The sequence below is a fragment of the Gopherus flavomarginatus genome, chromosome 8 (genome assembly GCF_025201925.1).
Source record: "Gopherus flavomarginatus isolate rGopFla2 chromosome 8, rGopFla2.mat.asm, whole genome shotgun sequence".
Taxonomy (NCBI): Eukaryota; Metazoa; Chordata; order Testudines; family Testudinidae; genus Gopherus; species Gopherus flavomarginatus.
The window spans coordinates 54,962,010-54,980,123 of NC_066624.1; the positions used below are offsets into that span (position 1 = coordinate 54,962,010).

Below are 18,114 nucleotides of genomic sequence, written 5' to 3' on the forward strand. Positions count from 1 at the left end.
GCACTGGGCTAGGACGTGGGCTTTCAATGAACGTGGTTTTAAATGCCACTGAGCATCTAGAGTTGCCAGAGACAGTCGTGTTCAATGCCTGGAGTTAACTGGCTCACAGGATTTTAAACACTGCTGGGTGCTATGGGGTGGTTAAAAACCAGGGCTCATCTGCCCAGTGTAGACAAACCTTTAACCTCTCTGGGTCTCTGTTCCACACCTGTTAAAGGGGGACAGTGACCCTTCCTTTCTCCCAGCCTGTGTCGGTCTTTTGCTTGTATAGACGGTGAGCTCCATGGGGTGGAGGCTGTCTCCTCCAGACCCAACCCAATGAGGCCTGGCCAGCTACTCAAATGCCAGCAAATGCCTGTAGATATCTAGGGTGAGCAGAGTGGGCAGAGAAGACCCCCCCCTCAGCCTGTATTCAGGCAGGTCTACGTCGAGCCCTGGTAGGCAAAGTGCCCCCATGTAGTGCAGGACAGGGTAAGGCCAGGTGTCTGTGTCACCACTCCACGCCGTGTGGTGCTCCGTCAGTGCCTGGGCCATGTACCAGGTTGAGGAGCCTCTTGCAGCCTGGGCTGTCGGAGCTGGTTTTCTAGCTCTGGCAATGGAAGGGTGTGGCTTTAGATCCCCAGGTTTGAACGCCTCTATTGACAATTCCCCAGGGTGCATGTGGTGTTACAAGTGAGTGGGTGTGGGTGGGGCATGGTGGGTGAGGGGATTTGGTGCCATTCTGGTCCTCCAGAGCGCTGGCAACTTGGGGCTGCCTTGAGTCACAGTGTTGGGGGAGGGGCCTGGGCTGTCATCAGGTTCCTCAGCATGTGACACGAGTCTTCTACCTGTTCTCATCTCTGAACCTGAACAAAGCTAGATCTTAGCAAGCCACAGGCTGCCCACCCACTGCTGGGTCTGGATCACACCCTGTCCCTGCATGCTGAGGAGCTGAGCCACTAGGGCACAGGGACCCAAGAACCTTTGGCTGGAGTGCCTCCATCTCATGCTAGTGGGCAACTGTCAGGAAATGCTGTGGGGCCTGATCCTGCTGCCATCAAAGTCTGAGGCACAGCTCTCATGGAGCTCAGCAGCAGCAGGATGGGCCCGGCATGTGGGCACACAGCTCGCAGCGGCGCAGATTGGTTTGCAGTAATGAGGTCTAAGAGGTGGGTCTGGTGGTCCCAAGGTTTGTTATAACCTCAGGACATTGCAATTAGCAGGTAGCCACATCCTAAGGTAATGGGGCTTATTGTATTGCTGGAAGGTTTGCTGGGCTGCAGTTTATTACGCAGTGGGAAGGTGAAGACTGAAGGAACAAGGCTGGTAATAAATAAGGTTTATTAGGCAGTAGGAGCTTGACTGATTTGTGTGGGAGTGGTAATCTTGCTTCTTGGAGCTTAGGGTTTTTCTGCAGGTGGAAATTGACCTGCATACTTATAGAGGAAGAACTATTTAGCTATAGATATGTCAGCATAGCTTCTCAGGTAGGCACCCTGTTCTGGACTAGCAGTGACTTTGGAAGCAGAGTAACCATTCCAGAATAAAGTCACTTTTATTCCAGTATAGCGTGTCCTGATGGTGAGTTATCCCGGCATAGCCAGAGCAGGATAGATATGGTCAATTTTCCCCATTCTGACAAGCCCTTCGTTTTTTCTGTATTCCTGCAATGCCTAGAGGTCCCAGCTGATATCCAGGCCGCGTTGGGCTGGGTGCTATGCAAACCCATAGTGAGGAAGTCCCAAGAGACAAAGGGAAGGATGATGCTCATGCCTGGCCTGTAGCCTAATACGGTCAAACCTCTCGACCCGCCTCTGGGATGCAGTACATGACAAAGCCCCGGAATAAAGGACACACAATAACCTTTTATGTAGCAAACGTAATATAAGGGTCTTTCTGGGACTCAGGAGCTGCTGTTCTGGCCAGGAATCATTTTGACAGTCAAAGTGAGAGGACCACAGCTATCTGTGGAATGTAGGTAATTCTGGGAGGATTGGGAGTGACGCTTGGCCATCACAGTGACAGATGTTCCAGTGGGTTGAATGCAGCCCTGACTCCAGGGGACAGAAAGCTTCTTTCGGGGGGTAACTCTGGAGGAGACCAAAACTAAAGTGTTTCTTGGCCTCCTGGCAGAAAAGAGAGCCTACTAACAACTGTCAGCTCTTTGGGGCAGGAACTGGTTCTGTTCCGTATGTACAGCACCCAGCACAATGGGGCCTAGACTGTGCCTGGGGCTCCCAAGGGCTACAGCAATACAGAGCATCAATTAGTAATTGTTAGTAATTAGTAATAACGTGAACAGCTGCCGCAATTGAGTTATCAGTCCCACCCAGGCAATTGGGCCACTTCCAGTCCCTGGGCAAACACTGGATGTATTTTTACCTGCAAAACGATCACATTTCTATTGCCTAGACGTAAATCCTGACTTTGGTGGCAAATCTTAAAAGCTCCATGCATTATTAATAGCTTATTGAGTTAACTCGAGTCTCCTCCATGCTCTCACCTCTGAACCTGAACAAAGCTAGATCTTAGTGAGCCATGGGCTGCCCACCTGCTGTCAAATCCAGATCCCAGCCCTCCCTGACGGGGAGCCGAGCCCTATCCTAGAATCCTGAATATGGAGTCTTGGCAGAAAACAAAAGGCGGTATTAGGGGTCCTTGGTGGAAGAGGGGATAGTTATGGGTCATGGGAGGGACTAAACAGCGACCTATACGGAACAACCCTGCCAGGACGGTGAGAGGAGGTCTGTGCCCCTCTTACTCCTCTGATTTTATGGGGAAAAGTGGGTGGTTTTGGAATTTCAGGTGGAAAAAAAATTGTTTTTGAGATCTATTTCCTTAATGGAATATATGGTATCACCAAGGAGCTAGACCTCACACATGGGAGGTCATCCCAGTAAGTGGTACGTAAAGCCTTGAATGTCACTTCACCAGTAGGACTGTATATTGCAACTAAGCTAAAGGCAGCTGCATACGGATTGGCCAAAGTGCTTCTGATGTCACCATCTCACCACTGAACAATAACTGCACAATGAAAGTCTACTGTGAAAAATAACTAAAATCAGTCAAACAAAGAACATTCCCACATCCGCGAGCCTCCAGCCTGGAGGGTAATTGTATAAGAAAGTTGAGAGGCTCTGCAAATGAAGGGCTTGCAGTGAAAGCGCCATTTCAAGAACAAGTGTAATAAGAGTGGCCGATGAATAAGTGCATAATGGCAAGAATGCCTGAGCATCTGGAAGCACAGTGTGGGCAGGGCAGGGGTCCCACTGCGCAAACCTCAAATGAAGGATTATCTCATTCCAATAAGAAATTGCCTCAGAAGTCTCTGCATTCAGCAGCAATATGGCAATCAGCCATGCTAAAGGGGAGCTGGCTTCAATGGGAGTGTTGCTGGAAACCTTTAAAGGGAGACCCTGGTCCCCAGCAGATACAGTGTCCCTGTGTTATAGAAAATAGTGCAGCTCCTCAGCTGGCCAGTCGGCGGTGCACTGTTGAAGTCAATGGACCAGATCCACAGCTGGTGCAAAATCTATATCACTCTCTTCTCAATCAGCCACATCCCATATTCCCTGCTCTGCCACAGACTTCCTGTATGACCCTGGGCAAGTCACATAGCCTCCCTGGGCCTCAGTTTCCCAGCTGTGATAGGGCATGCCAGGCCCACATGGGCCAAAAGGGTTAATGAGAGCCCCGCCCCACTGCACCTGCAGTTGTTGTTAAGTGGGAAGAAGAGTGGGGCTCAGATGGTGGCTGGTCAGGACGGAGAGCAGATCTCTGGCTCTCACTCAGCAGGAGAAGCCTGGCTATTGCCAGGAGTGGAGCTGGACTGCTGGCAGGCAGAGCCTCCCTGAAAGAAGGCAGAGAGCCCAAGGAAGGTGGGTAGGAAAGCTGGAGAAGGATGGCCAGCTGCATGGAGCAGGAGGCTGCTACTGGCTCAAGGTCTGCCCTGCCAGGGGAGCAGAGCGCTCTCCTTCTGCAGCAGGACCAGCAAGGGGCAGGAAGTGCTGCAAAGCTCTGCAGTGAGCTTGGAGAACAGGCAGAGAGAGGAGCTGATGCCCTGAGCCTGGAAAAAGGAGGGTGGAAAAGGCCCAAGACAGAACAAGGTAGGATATGGTCCAGGGAGGCATCCAGGAATCTCTATAGGCAGGCCCTGGACAGGAACCAGTGTGGGAGAGAGCGAGCCTGGTTTCCCCTGCCAGCCCACTGGGGAAGGTGGAGTGTAAGCCCAGGTGGTAAGGGGTAAGGATGAGTGAGCCTGGAGTTGGATGAAGGCCCAGTGGGATGGGGATGGATTGTTATTCATTGGACTGTTGGGTCACTCTGGGAGCGATGGCACTACATGTGACCTAGCTGGCACCCGAGGGTGCAAGAAGAAGCAGATCGCAGCAGGGGCAAGCTGAACCTGCTATGCTGTGCACTGACAGCAGGGGCTGCGGTGGTCGGGGTGGCACACTGACGAGGAGTGGCAGCACTGCCCTAACTCCCAGGGCCGTTACGAGGAGAAACACACTGAAGACTGCGATGTGCTCTGAGATCTGCTGAGGACAAGTGCAGGGTAAGAGCTGGGGCTTGTTGGCGTTAGTGGAACGAGGCTGATCTACGTGGGCTGGGAGATTCTGCATGCCCCTTTCCCCTCCTCTCCCTGGGAGGGCTCATTCGGGTATGTTTGTACCAATCCAGTCTCCAAGTATTCAGCGACTGCCTCTCCAACTGGCAGCTGTCCACAGCCCCTAGCACCAGGGCAGCTAACTGCAGCCTGCACCTAAGGAAGAGAATGCTTTGCCACAGCGGGGCAGGGAGAGCGCCGCAGGGCGATGCTGGGCTTGTTCTCATCAGCAGTGACAGCCACAGGGTGATCTGAGCAGGGTTTGCTCAGTTCTGTTCGTTTCCTTGGCTCGGGAGGCTGCTCCGCAGTCCTAGTGCTTGCTGTGGTCAGCTCGCTGCCAGCCATTCCAGCAATGCCCCAGAGAGGTAGGGGAGGAGAGAGGGCTGAATCCTGCAGGCCTTGCCCAGCTTCTGCTTCACCTGAGTAAAAAGTCAGTCCTGCCCCAGGACCTGGCCCGGAAGAATCCTCCCCAGTTTTAAATAAGAAAACTCTGACCTGTGCCTGTGGAGCTATTGGCCCCAGTCGCAGAGGCCAATTGGTATCCAAGCTGGGAACAGCATAGCAGGCTCTGGCTGCCAGCCTGCTCCGTGCGCAGGCACCTTGCCAGATCCAGTGCTCGTGGGCTGCTGTGGGGCACTTCTGTGGCCCCGTTGCAAGTTCATCCCCCACACCCTGGGGGTGGGGCAGAGCAATTATCTTAACTGACAGCTGGGGCAGCTGACACTCCAAGAGACTAAAGGACTTTCCTAAGGTCATGCAGGCAGTCTGGGGTGGTGCCCTAACTGCTGGGGAATGTTTCCTCTCTTGCCCTTCTGAATCAGCCTAGCCCATGCTGCACTGTCACGCATTCACTAGGAGAACCTGGCCCATCCCCACCTCTGAGTTCTTTGACCTGTGAAATGCAGGGGGGTCCTGGACATGCTGTTGCCTACACCCCTCACTAGCTGGTGTGTGGGGAATTTATCTTCTCCTTTCTTTAGCTCTGGACTGGTTTGCAAACAGTATCAGGTCTTCCCCAGCTCTTATCAGCTGCCTCCATTCCTGCCTAGCTAACCCCACAGCCATTTCCGGCAGGGCTTTCACCACAGCTGGTACTTCCTCCACAGGGGGTTGCTGCCCAGCCTTCACCCCCCATTTCTGCAGTTCTGCCTGCTTCCCTGGTGGGCTGCAGGGGTGGGCTACGGGGTTGCTGCTCCCCTCTTTTCCACGGCTGCCTGCCTCTGAGACCACTGTAGCTTACCCAGAGTGTTTGTTAGTATTTGCCATAGGGGAAAGGCTGTCTTCTTGCTGTCTGTGTGTACAGAGCCTAGTGTGATGGGGCCCTGATTCAGGGTCCCAGGCAGGGACCAAAGCCCCCGCATGCTGGGTGACTATACAAAACACAGCAAGAAGACAGAGTCCATGCAAGGAGCTCACAGTCTGCATAGAGAAGAACTGGTGTGGAAACAGGCAGAGCGGATGATTCTGAACAGGTAACAAGCAGTGGCCTTGGCACACCAGTAGCTTAGTGTCAGAGCTGAATCCAATGGTGGGTGGAGGGCGCTAGTGCACTGAGTTCTGGAGTTTTGACCATCGTACTGACTAGACCCCTGTTCACAGAGGTTAACCTGCAGGGTTACACTAGTGCTTCCACTGATGCAATAATGAGAAATGGAGAGGGGAGAACATCTCGCAGAGCCAGGCTGGGAGGGTGGAGCCTTGTTGCTTCAGTTCCTCAGCCCCACAGCACAGCTGAGGTGCTGCTACCCACAAGCAGAGACTTCCTGCTGCACAGTGCCTGGTAGCCTCAACAATGCAGGGAGCCTGCTCTCCGCGCACCAACCCAGGAGGTGAGGGAAGGGGCTGAGGTTTTGGTGACCTGAAAACGGAAGAGTCATTGCCTGAAAGGAAAGGAATAAACACTCTTATTCTGGTTTCTCCACCTGACAGCAGAGCCCTGCCTGCCACGTCTCACAGGCTGCAGGGAGACAGCAGGGAGCATTCACCTTGCTAGGATCACTTTTATCCCAGACATCTGGGGGAGCAGGCTCCTGTGCGCTGGGGACTTGTCTACACTAGAGCAATCAGTGAACTTGAGGTGGTTCACATGTTTTTAAAGGCTAGTGTGGACAGTCCCCACACAATATTCCAAGGTACAAGTGTTTGTGATTTTGCCCTAAGCTGATCCTAAGGGGATGTCTACGCTCCAGTGGCTCAGCTTCAACACTGTATATGTTTTCCAGGGATGTAGTTAATGCACCTCCAGGAGGTGGTAGCGGGTTGATGGAGTTAATACCTCGAGTTAACTGGCTATCACTCTTGCTCTGATTGAGCTAAAAATAGAGCTAGCCACTCTGAATAGGATCCCGTCAAGACCATAGGCATAGACTCCGGGCTGCTTGTGCCAGCACAGCTACACTGCTATCTGTAGTGCACTAGCTGAATCAGTGCCAGCGTAGGCATATCTCCTTCTGCTGGAACTTCTACCTCCAGCTTGAAGCATGGATGTGCCCTCCAAGTGAAAGTCCCTGGGAGGTCTGTGCTAATCAGCATTTGATGAAAGCAGAAGTATTGCAGACACTGCTCCCACATCGGCTCTCAGTCCTGGCCATTGGTTATAACTCCCTTTATTGTTTGCACAGCCGATTTGTTGGACAATTGCAGATGGTCGTGGGTCAAACAGGAAACATGTCTCCCACAGGAGTAAAGCTTCCAAGGCGCCCAGGCAGGGATTAGAAGCAAGGTATGATCAAGAGTCCACAGCAGACAGTGGATGCTCCCAGCAAACCACAGGCCAAAATTTGTTTGCTGAAATAAGGTGCTAAAAAATTGCAGTAACATCCTGCTTCAGTGAAGGCAGCATTGTCTAGTGGTTAGAGTATTGGACTGGGAGTCAGGAGGCCTGGATTATGTTCTCTGCACTGGGTCTTTGGGGAAATCCCAGCCCTTCATCTGTCTTATTGATTTAAATCGACAGCTCTTCTAGGCAGGGGTGTTCTCTTACTGTGTCTGTACAATGGTGCCCTGCTCTTGGCTGCAGCCTCGAGATGCTACTGCAGTGGAAATAACAGCAAATGAGTAAAAATCCTGACCTGTGTGTAATACTTTGCCAAAGGAGACAGGGCTGTGCTCATTGGGTGTGTTATTTGCACATAACAATGGAACCACTTCTGCTCCCTGCTTAAATGATTATGGTCTGATCCTAGGGTGAAACATGACTTGATTGAGGAGAAATGAGCTGCTGTGCATCTTCAGAGGTGCTTTGGGGATTGGAGCATGAGAGTCATGTGCTTCGGCCACAACACTCCTGAGCTGCCCGCAGAGCACAGCGTGGATTTTCGTTAGGAGTGGTAACAGGAAAGAGTTGAATTTTAAGCAGAGATTTGGGGTGTGGGATAAGACTGGGATGGGGGAGGAGTTCCATGCAGCGCAGGTTGTATGGAAGAAGACACTGAGGCCTGATGTACATTACAAAGCCAGCACAGGGTATCTACAGTGTTTGGGGCTGTGAAAAATAGCACACCCTGTGTGATGTAGTTAAGCCGACTGAAGCCATGGTGGAGACATTGCCAGTAGGGAGGGAGAGCTCAGTGGGTTGAGCATTGACCTTCTAAACCCAGGGTTGTGAGTTCAGTCTTTGAGGGGGCCACCCAAGGATCTCAGGCAAAATCAGTACTTAGTCCTGCTAGTGAAGGCGGGGGGGGGGGGGGGTCTTGATGACCTTTTGGGGTCCCTTCCAGTTCTATGAGATAGCTATATCTCCATATTTTAGGTCAGCACAAGAATTCTTCTGTCAACCTCGCTATTGCCTTAGCGACACTGCTGGGAGAACCCCTGCACTGGCTGCAGTCATTGTTTACACAATGAGAGTGCAGCTGCACACATTTCTAGTGCAGACATCCCTAAATGAGAGACATGTCATGTGAGATACGCGTAAACTCCTATAGCACTTTTATCACCACAGGTGGGATGGGAGGGATTGCAGCATAACAGCAGCATGGCGCAGTAGTGTACTCTGAATGCTTTTCAGATGGGCATAAAATCCAGCCTGGAGTTGGTGGTGTCTGAGACTGCCCCAGGCAGTGAGGGTCTGCACTAGCCAGTGCCTGGCGAGCTGTGGAGAGGGTAGACAGGCACCAGATTTCCATGCCCACTATGACTCAGTAGTGGGAGTCATTGCAAACTGGTGGCTGAGCTAGCAGCTTGGCAATGGGGCATGCTGTCCTGTTCCCTCCCAGCTCCTCGTCAGCTCACCCAGAAGAAGACCAGTCAGACCAACTCAGACTTGGATGTCAGGGCCGTTCTGTTCCCTTCATCACCTCCCAACTGGAAATAAAACCCAGCTGGGCCCTTGGGGTCAGTTGGTATCAAGGCTGAATCCCAACTCTGTGTCTTTGAGTGCAGAAGTGGGGCCCGCAAGGATTTTAAACATTAATACTGGCCACGCCAGGCTTGTATTAAACTCCCAAGGTTACAGCTTCTCTCTGACCTTGGCTTGGTAAACACTGCCACCACCGAAATGCAAAAAAACCCTCCCTTTGAACCCAGGAAGGAGCACTTGGGAATTCCTCATGTGGGGTACCCTCAAGCCCTTTCACGACCCCCCTCCGGGCAAGAGCTGAGAAAGAAAACAAAGAAAATTAGCTGTGGCTACCAGCTGGTGAAACAATATGCACAGACCTCTCAGGGCACCAAAAATCTGATCCTGTTCTTTAAAAAGGTAAATTTTATTAAAAGCAGAAAGAAAGAAAATACCTCTGGAACTTAGGCTTTTTGCTAGATTTTAGAAGAGCAATTCCAAAAATCAAGCACCCAAAATAGCTTTCTTGGGGCATCAGTTTAAAGGTTACAGGCAAACAATAGCATCTGAGGTTAGCAAAGGGGAGTCCACAAGGCAATAAGAAAAGTTTCTTTCCCAATTTTAAAAAGTTCTACCTTCCCATTGGCTCTTTTGGTCAGATGCCCACTTTTTTTTTTCCTCCTTTACCTGGGAAACTTTTTAACCCTTTACAGGTAACCAAGTAAAGAACAGCTACCAAGAGGGATTTTACAGCTAACTGGCTGGCCGGGTGTCCATCAAAGGGAGCTATCTCTCCTCTTTATTTATCACACGCCCTCCAAATCATAGACAGTGCTGGCCAGCCTGGTTTAGATCAGGTCCACACTGGCTGGGGTTTTTTCCTGGAGGTTTAAGAAACAGAGTTAATAAGATAACATGCACCTCTAATTTTATTAATAATTACATGAAGAACTAAAACGTACTTTTTACATTTCAAGGACTACAGTGATGTAAAGTATCAGAGGGGTAGCTGTGTTAGTCTGGATCTGTAAAAGCAGCAGAGTGTCCTGTGGCACCTTATAGACTAACAGATGTTTTGGAGCATGAGCTTTCGTGGGTGAATACCCACTTCATCGGATGAATTCACCCACCAAAGCTCATGCTCCAAAACATCTGTTAGTCTATAAGGTGCCACAGGACTCTTTGCTGCTTTTACAATGATGTAGAATACACGGACATTTTTACCTGGCTGATTCTGGCAAATCTTCCTGGAAGAGTGCATCCTGCCACTTTGTTAGAGGCTCCTGAAATGTGTTGTATTTTAAAATCAAAGTCTTGTAAAGCTAAACTCCATGAAGAAGTTTTTTGTTAGTCTCTCTGACTGTGTGAAGCCACTTCAGTGCAGCACGGTCAGTCTGCAGGTGGAACCGCCGTCCCCAAATGTATGGGTGTAGGTTCTCCAGAGCATACTGTGACAAAGTTCCTCCTCTACCTTGATAGGTCCTGCGCTTATTGGCAGATTTGCTCCCCTCAGTGATCTTCCCCACTGTCTGGATCAACTCCTCCTGTGTCTGATCAGGAGTTGGGAGGTTTGGGGGGAACCTGGGCCTGCCCTCTACTCCGGGTTCCAGCCCAGGGCCCTGTGGATTGCAGCTGTCTATAGTGCCTCTTGTAACAGCTGCATGACAGCTACAACTCCCTGGGCTACTTCCCCATGACCTCCTCCAAACACCTTCTTTATCCTCCCCACAGGACCTTCCTCCTGGTGTCTGATAACGCTTGTACTCCTTAGTCCTCCAGCAGCACACCCTCTCACTCTCAGCTCCTTGTGCCTCTTGCTCCCAGCTCCTCACATGCACTTCCTCTCCTCCAGCTCCTCCTCACCTGACTGGAGCGAGCTCCTTTTTAAACCCAAGTGCCCTGATTAGCCTGTCTTGATTGGCTGCAGGTGATCAGCTTGTCTGCCTTAATTGGTTCTAGCAAGTTCCTGATTACTCTAGTGCAGTCCCTGCTCTGGTCACTCAGGGAACAGAAAACTACTCATCCAGTGACCAGTATATTTACCCTCTACCAGACTCCTGTACCCCACTGGCCTGGGTCTGTCACATATCCCTCCTCCCTGCTCAACACCAAGGGGTTGGGCAGCTTGGGAAGCCAGACAGTGCACACGTGACAAGCCATCAGTGTTGCTGTGACGGCTCCCTGCTCTGTGTTGCACACGGAACTGGAATGGTTAGAGGGATAAAAACCACCTGGTCACCCTTGGGTTCTTCTCCTTGTTCTGCTGCATCCATTGAAGAGGGGCATGGTCGGTCACGAGGACAAATTTGCACCTGAGCAAGTAGTAGCGCAATGCTTCCATGGCCCATTTTACGGCGAGGCACTCTCTCTCCACCACTGCATATTTTTGTTCCCTCGGAAGGAGTTTCCTACTGAGGTAGAGAATTGGGTGTTCCTCCTCCTCGACCATCTGTGATGGAACGGTCCCCAAGCCTACTTCCGATGCATCTGTCTGCAGGATAAATTCCCTGGTGAAATCAGGGGCTATCAGTACAGGGTTATTGCAGAGAGCGGTCCATAGGTCTGTGAATGCTTCCTCTGCTGCATCAGACCATCTCATCAGATCGGGTCCACGGCCTTTCACTAGGTCTGTCAGGGGGCTTGCCCTTGTGGCAAAGTGGGGGATAAATCGTCAGTAATACCCCACTACACCTAGGAATGCCCGGACTTGTTTCTTGCGACGTGGTCAGAGCCAATTTTGAATGACCTCCAACTTGTTCACTTGGGGTTTTACCAGATCTTTTCCCACAATGTAGCCAAGATATTTGGCCTCTGTAAACCCTACAGCGCACTTGGCAGGGTTTGCTGTAAGGCCAGCTCACCTGAAGGTATCAAGGACTGCCTCCACCTTTTCTAGGTGGGTTTCCCAGTCTAGAGTATGAATGACCATATTGTCCAAGTAGGCAGCAGCGTAACTCTTATGTGGGCGTAATAGCTTGTCCATGAGGCACTGGAAAGTAGCTGGGGCCCCATGTAGTCCAAAAGGGAGGACAGTATATTGAAAAAGACCCTCTGGTGTAGAGAACGCAGTCTTTTCCTTTGCGTCTTCCGCAAGAGGAATCTGCCAGTACCCCTTTGTCAAGTCTAGAGTAGTCAAATACCGGGCATTACCCAGACAGTCCACTGGCTCATCTATGCGAGATATGGGGTATGCGTCAAACTGGGATACTTCGTTTAGTCGCCATAAGTCGTTGCAAAACCTTGTGGTGCCATCAGGTTTAGGCACCAGCACAATTGGGCTGGACCACTGACTGTGGGATTCTTCGATGATCCCCAACTCCAGCATTTTTTTTACTTCTGCTTTTATTTCCTCCCTTTTGGCTGCTGGCACCCGATAGGGCCTCATTGTTATTCTGGCCCCAGGGTTCATGACGATGTGACGATATGTCTCGGTTGTTCGACCCGGTTTTGTCGAGAACACATCTTGGTTCTGGAAGATCGTCTCAGACACCTCTTTCTTCTGGTCTGGTGTTAAATCGGGAGACACTCTCACCTGTTGGGAAGGCTTGTTTTCCTGGGTTAGGTCTTTTTGGACAGTTATGCACGCCTCTTGTGCATGCCAGGGTTTCAGAAGGTTGATGTGATAAATCTGTTCTTGTTTTTGGTGTCCTGGCTGCTGCACATTGTAGGTTACTTCCCCATGAGTTCAACCACCTCATAGAGTCCCTACCATTGAGCCAGAAGCTTGCTTTCTGCCGTGGGTACCAACACCATCACTCGATCCCCTGGTTGTAACTGTCGGACTTTTGCTTGGCGATTGTAATGGGTTCTCTGGGCCTCCTGTGCCATTTCCAAATGTTCCCGTACAATAGGGGTGACCCAGGCTATCCGGTCTCACATCTGTATTATATGTTCTGTTATATTTCTCCCCTCATTGGTTTCCTCTTCCCAGATCTCTTTGGCAATATCTAGCATGCCACGAGGGTGACGCCTGTATAATAACTCAAAGGGGGAAAACCCAGTTGAGGCCTGAGGTACCTCCTGGATAGCGAACATAAGATAGGGTAGTAGGGTTTCCCAGTCCTTCTCGTCTCAACTTACCACCTTCCATATCATAGCCTTGAGGGTTCGGTTAAACCTTTCTACCAACCCATCAGTCTGCGGATGGTAGACTGAAGTTCTCAGGGTCTGTATATGGAGCAGCGTACAGAGGTGCTTCATTAGCTTTGACATAAATGGGGTTCCTTGGTCTGTTAATATCTCCTTTGGTAGCCCCACTCGGGCAAAGATCCCCACCAGCTCTTTGGCTATCATTTTAGAGGCTGTGTTCCGCAGGGGGATGGCTTCTGGGTAGCGAGTAGCATAGTCCAAAACAACAAGTATATATTGGTGGCCCCGAGCCGTCTTCTCCAGGGGTCCCACTAGGTCCATGGCTATTCGCTCAAAGAGGACTTCTATGATGGGAAGGGGTACTAAAGGTGCCCTCAGGTGGGGACGGGGACTGTGCAGCTGACACTCCGAGCAGGACGCACAGTACCTCTGCACTTCTTCATGTACTCCGGATCAGAAGAACCATCGTAGGACTCGTGCCAGGGTCTCCTCTACCCCTAAATGCCCCCCAAAAGATGACTATGAGCAAGACTTAATACAGCGTTCTGGTGTTTTTGAGGTACTAGGATCTGCTGTACCTTCTGCCCCTGTACTGGGGCAACACGGTATAAGAGATTCTTCTTCATTATGAAGTAGGGTCCTGGTTCCTGGGTTTTCCCTTCCACGGGGACCTCGTCTATTTCAGTCACCTCCTTCCTAATGTTGTTGTACCTTGGGTCTTCAGCCTGGTCCCGTCCAAAATTTCCTCTCCTGGGGCTAATCTGCCCAAGATCTAGGGGCCCAGTCTCTGTTGCCTCTACTGGTTCAGAAGTGTTAAAGTGGGGGTCCGACTGGGGTGCTTCTCCCTCCTAGGTGGCCTCCTTTTCAACTGCTCGGGTCCGCCTACCTGCAAGAGTGACCCTCTGGCTTTGAGTCAGTATTCGGGTTCCCAAGGCCTTAGCTGCCCTCCTTTCCCTTTTTGACTTTCTACCCTGTCTGGGAATGGAAAATAAATCTGGGGATATTTCAGAGAAGACTGGGAGTCGACAGTCTACTGTGGATGCCTCACTAACTTCAGGGTTCCCCTTGTCCTCCAATCCTCCTACTGGGAGTAAGTTTCCAAACCCTGGAAAGTCCCTCCCTATGAGCACCAGGTATGGGAGTATAGGGACTACACCTGCTGCTACCTCAGTAGCGTTCCCCTGAATCTCGAGTTTTACTGGGATGGTGGGGTAATAACCAACTGTCCCATGGACACATGTTATCCCTGTACGCTTAGCCCGCAGCAGCTGACTACACTTGACGATATTCCCCGAGACAAGCGTGATAGCACTCCCTGAATCAACCAGTGCCGTGGTCTCTACCCCATTTAGTTTCACTGGTCTGGTGTACATATGTGGGGTTAGTGAGACCCCCACAAGGTGGATTAGGGAGCATGGGTCTGCCCAGTTTCGCAGGTTACACTGCATCGGCTCCTCAGCATTGGGACACTGGGCAGTTATATGTCCCCACTCCCCGCAGGCATAACATCTGTATGGAGCCCTGGGCATTCCCCAGTCTCTTGGTTTGGGCAATCTAACATCATGATCCTCTTCTCCCTCCGTGCTCCGACTCTTTGTGACCTCTGGTGGGCCTTCAGCCCCTCTCTTCTTCCACCTGGGCCCTCCTGGTGGCCCAGTCACCCGAGCTCTAGGGCTTGGTGCTGCTAGTTTAATCCGGGGTGCCTCTTCCTTAACTGGTTGGGTCAGCTCCCTCGCTGTCCTTTGCCTCTCTACCAGTGCAACAACCTCATCATAGGTGGAGGGTTCGTTCTGGCTTACCCAGGCACGAAGGTCTGGCCGTAGTCCCCTCAAGTATCGGTCGATGACCAGAACCTCTAGTATCTCTTCGGGACTCCGTTAGCAACCACTTTCGTGCGAGATGGATGAGGTCATACAATTGGGACCGCGGCTTTTTGTTTTCCTGGTACCTCCACTCGTGATACCATTGGGCCCGCACTGCGGTTGTTACCCCAGATCTGGCCAGGATATCTGCTTTCAGCTGAGGGTAGTCTGCTGCAGCCTCTTCAGGCAAATCATAGTAAGCCTTCTGGGCCTCCCCACACAGGAATGGGGCAAGGATGCCAGACCACTGATCTCGAGGCCAGGCCTCCCGTAGGGCTGTCCTCTCAAAGGCCAGAAGGTATGCCTCTACATCATCCTCGCACGTCATTTTCTGCAGCCAATGGCTGGCCCGTATGATCTGCGTCCCATCATGACAGCGGTTCAGCTCTGTAAGGGTCTTTTCCTGGTTTACCAGTCACCGCAACATAGCCCAGTCTTGAGAAGCCTGGTCCGTCAGCAGGCGATTAGTCTCTTGCTGCAGCCGCACTGCCTCCTGTTGGGCAGCTGCCTGGACATGGGTAGCCTCCTGCTGGGCCACCGTAGCTTGTATCAATGCCCGTACTAAGTCATCCATTGTGGTGGAAAAATAATAAACCCTCTACTTTTTTTTTTTTAAATCGCCCTCCTTCTGCCACGCTGTGCACACCAAATCCCACCGCTGACGCCAGTTGTGACAAAGTTCCTCCTCTGCCATGATAGGTCCTGCGCTTATTGGCAGATTTGCTCACCTCAGTGATCTTCCCCACTGTCTGGGTCAACTCTTCCTGTGTCTGATCAGTAGTTGGGAGGTTTGGGGGGAACCCTGGCCCACCCTCTACTCCGGGTTCCAGCCCAGGGCCCTGTGGATCGCAGCTGTCTATAGTGCCTCCTGTAACAGCTGCATGACAGCTACAACTCCCTGGGCTAATTCCCCATGACCTCCTCCAAACACCTTCTTTATCCTCCCCACAGGACCTTCCTCCTGGTGTCTGATAATGCTTGTACTCCTTAGTCCTCCAGTAGTACACTCTTACTCTCAGCTCCTTGTTCCTCTTGCTCCCAGCTCCTCACATGCACTTCCTCTCCTCCGGCTCCTCCCCGCCTGACTGGAGTGAGCTCCTTTTTAAACCCAAGTGCCCTGATTAGCCTGTCTTGATTGGCTGCAGGTGATCAGCCTGTCTGCCTTAATTGGTTCTAGCAGGTTCCTGGTTACTCTAGTGCAGTCCCTGCTCTGGTCACTCAGGGAACAGAAAACTACTCATCCAGTGACCAGTATATTTGCCCTCTACCGGACTCCTGTATCCCACTGGTCTGGATCTGTCACAATACACAATAGTGTAACATTGTTTTTCTGAGACAGACCAGTGGCTTTCCCTCTCAGAAAGTTTTTTGCTGAGAAACACAACAGGACGGAATTGTTTATTTGGTCCTTGCTGCATTAAAACTGCTCCCACGCCACACGGACGCATCTGTGGTTACGACAAATGGCTGGTTGAAGTTTGGGGCCCTCAGTACAGGGTCAGACGTAAGGGCTGCCTTAAGCTGGTTAAAGGCTTTTTCATGTTTATCAGTCCACTGAACTGCATTTGGTTATTTTTTCCTGGTTAGGTTTGTCACTGGGGTGGCAATTTGGCTGTACTTTGGTACAAATCATTGGTAATACCTGGCCAAGCCCAAGAAGGATCGGACCTGCTTCCTGGACCTTAGGGACATGCCAATTTTGGATAGCATTTACCTTAGCCTGTAGGGGGTTGATAGGACCTTGACCTACCTGGTGTCCAAGGTAGGCCTAAACAGGGTAACATATTTGACACTTTTTGGCTTTAACGGTTAATCCTGCCTTCCTTATGCACTGGAAGAAGCTTGGAGGTGCTCTGCCCATGAATCTGAGAATATAGCCACATCATTGAGATAGGCGACTGCAAATTCCCCAAATCCAGCCAAAAGGTTGCCTACCAGTCTCTGGAAGGTGGCGGATGCATTTCACAGTTCAAAAGGGAGCACATTAAATTAATACAGCCCTACCTGGTGATGAAGGCTGACCTTTCCTTGCCTGGGTCGTCTAGCGGCACTTGCCAGCACTCCTTAGTTAAGTCTAAAGTGGAGATGAACTGGGCACGTCCCAGTTTCTCCAATAGCTCATCTGTGTGTGGCATTGGATAGTTTTGTGGACAAGTTGCAGCATTTAGCTTATGAGAGTCCACACAAAAGCAGATTTCCCCTTCTGGTTTGGGAACCAGAACCACTGGAGAGGTCCATGCACTCTCAGAGGGGCGGATTACACCCATCTGTAACATGTCCATGATCTCCCTTTCTATTGTAGTTTTGGCTTGAGGAGCCATTCTAATTGGGCGAGCATCACCTGTGTCAATGGAGTGGTACGCCTGTTCTGTCTGTCCTGGGATGGCTGAAAACATTGATGCGAAGCTGGTGCAGAGCTCCTGGATTTGCTGTTGCTGCTTATGCCTAAGGGTCTTGGAAAGTCTCACCTCTTCCACGCCACTGTTGCTTTTTCTGTCATAGTAGACTCCTTCAGACCATTCAGCATCATCTCTCTCCTGGGCTATAAACTGGAGAACCTTGATTTCTCGGGAATAAAAGGGCTTTAGAGAATTGACATGGTATACTTTAAGTTTTAGGGTAGGGTTTGGGAATACTATGAGGTAATTAACAGCTTCCAGGTGCTCTTGGACCATAAATGACCCCTCCCACAACGCTTCCATCTTATTGGCCTGGAGCTCTTTTAGGACCCTAACTTGGTTACCTACTCTGAAGGAACACTCTCTGGCATGTTTAAAAGAAAGAAAATACATCTGGAATTTAGACGTTTGCTAGATTTTAAAAGAGCAATTCCAAAAATCAAGCACCCAAAATAACTTCCTTGGGCGTTCAGCTTAAAGCAGAGGTGGGCAAACTATAGCCCAGGGGCCACATCCAGCCCTTGAGATCCCAGCCAGGGAGGCTAACCCCCAGCCACTCCCTGGTTGTCCCGCCCTTCCCTGCAGCCTCAGCTCACTGTGCCTCCAGTGCTCTGGGCAGCAGGGTTGTGAGAGCCGCCTGCCTGCATGGCTGGCTCTGGCCAGGTGGCGTGGCTGCCACTCCTGGTGCTCTGAGTGGCATTCTAAGGGAGCAAGGGAGTTGGATAAGGGCAGGGAGTCCTGGGGGGCAGTCAGGGGACAGAGAGCTGGGGGTGGTTAATAGGCATGGGAGTCCCAGGGGGCCTGTCAGGGGGCAGGGGTGTGGATAGGGGTCAGGGAAGTCAGGAGACAGAGAGCAGGGGGGGTTGCATGGGGGGGAGGTCCCAAAGGAGCGGTGAG

At 51.2% G+C, this 18,114-nt stretch overlaps 1 protein-coding gene and 1 long non-coding RNA gene across 10 annotated transcripts in view; both read left to right on the forward strand.

Annotated features, from left to right (window-relative positions):
- The window catches only part of DGKK (diacylglycerol kinase kappa), a 188,033-nt gene that overhangs the window by 26,270 nt on the left and 143,649 nt on the right, over positions 1-18,114 (forward strand). The gene's annotated exons all lie outside the window — the stretch shown is intronic.
- Positions 5,762-17,410, forward strand: LOC127057100 (uncharacterized). Its single transcript, XR_007776006.1, has 2 exons — positions 5,762-6,060; positions 17,121-17,410. It is a non-coding gene; the product is annotated as an uncharacterized LOC127057100 (long non-coding RNA).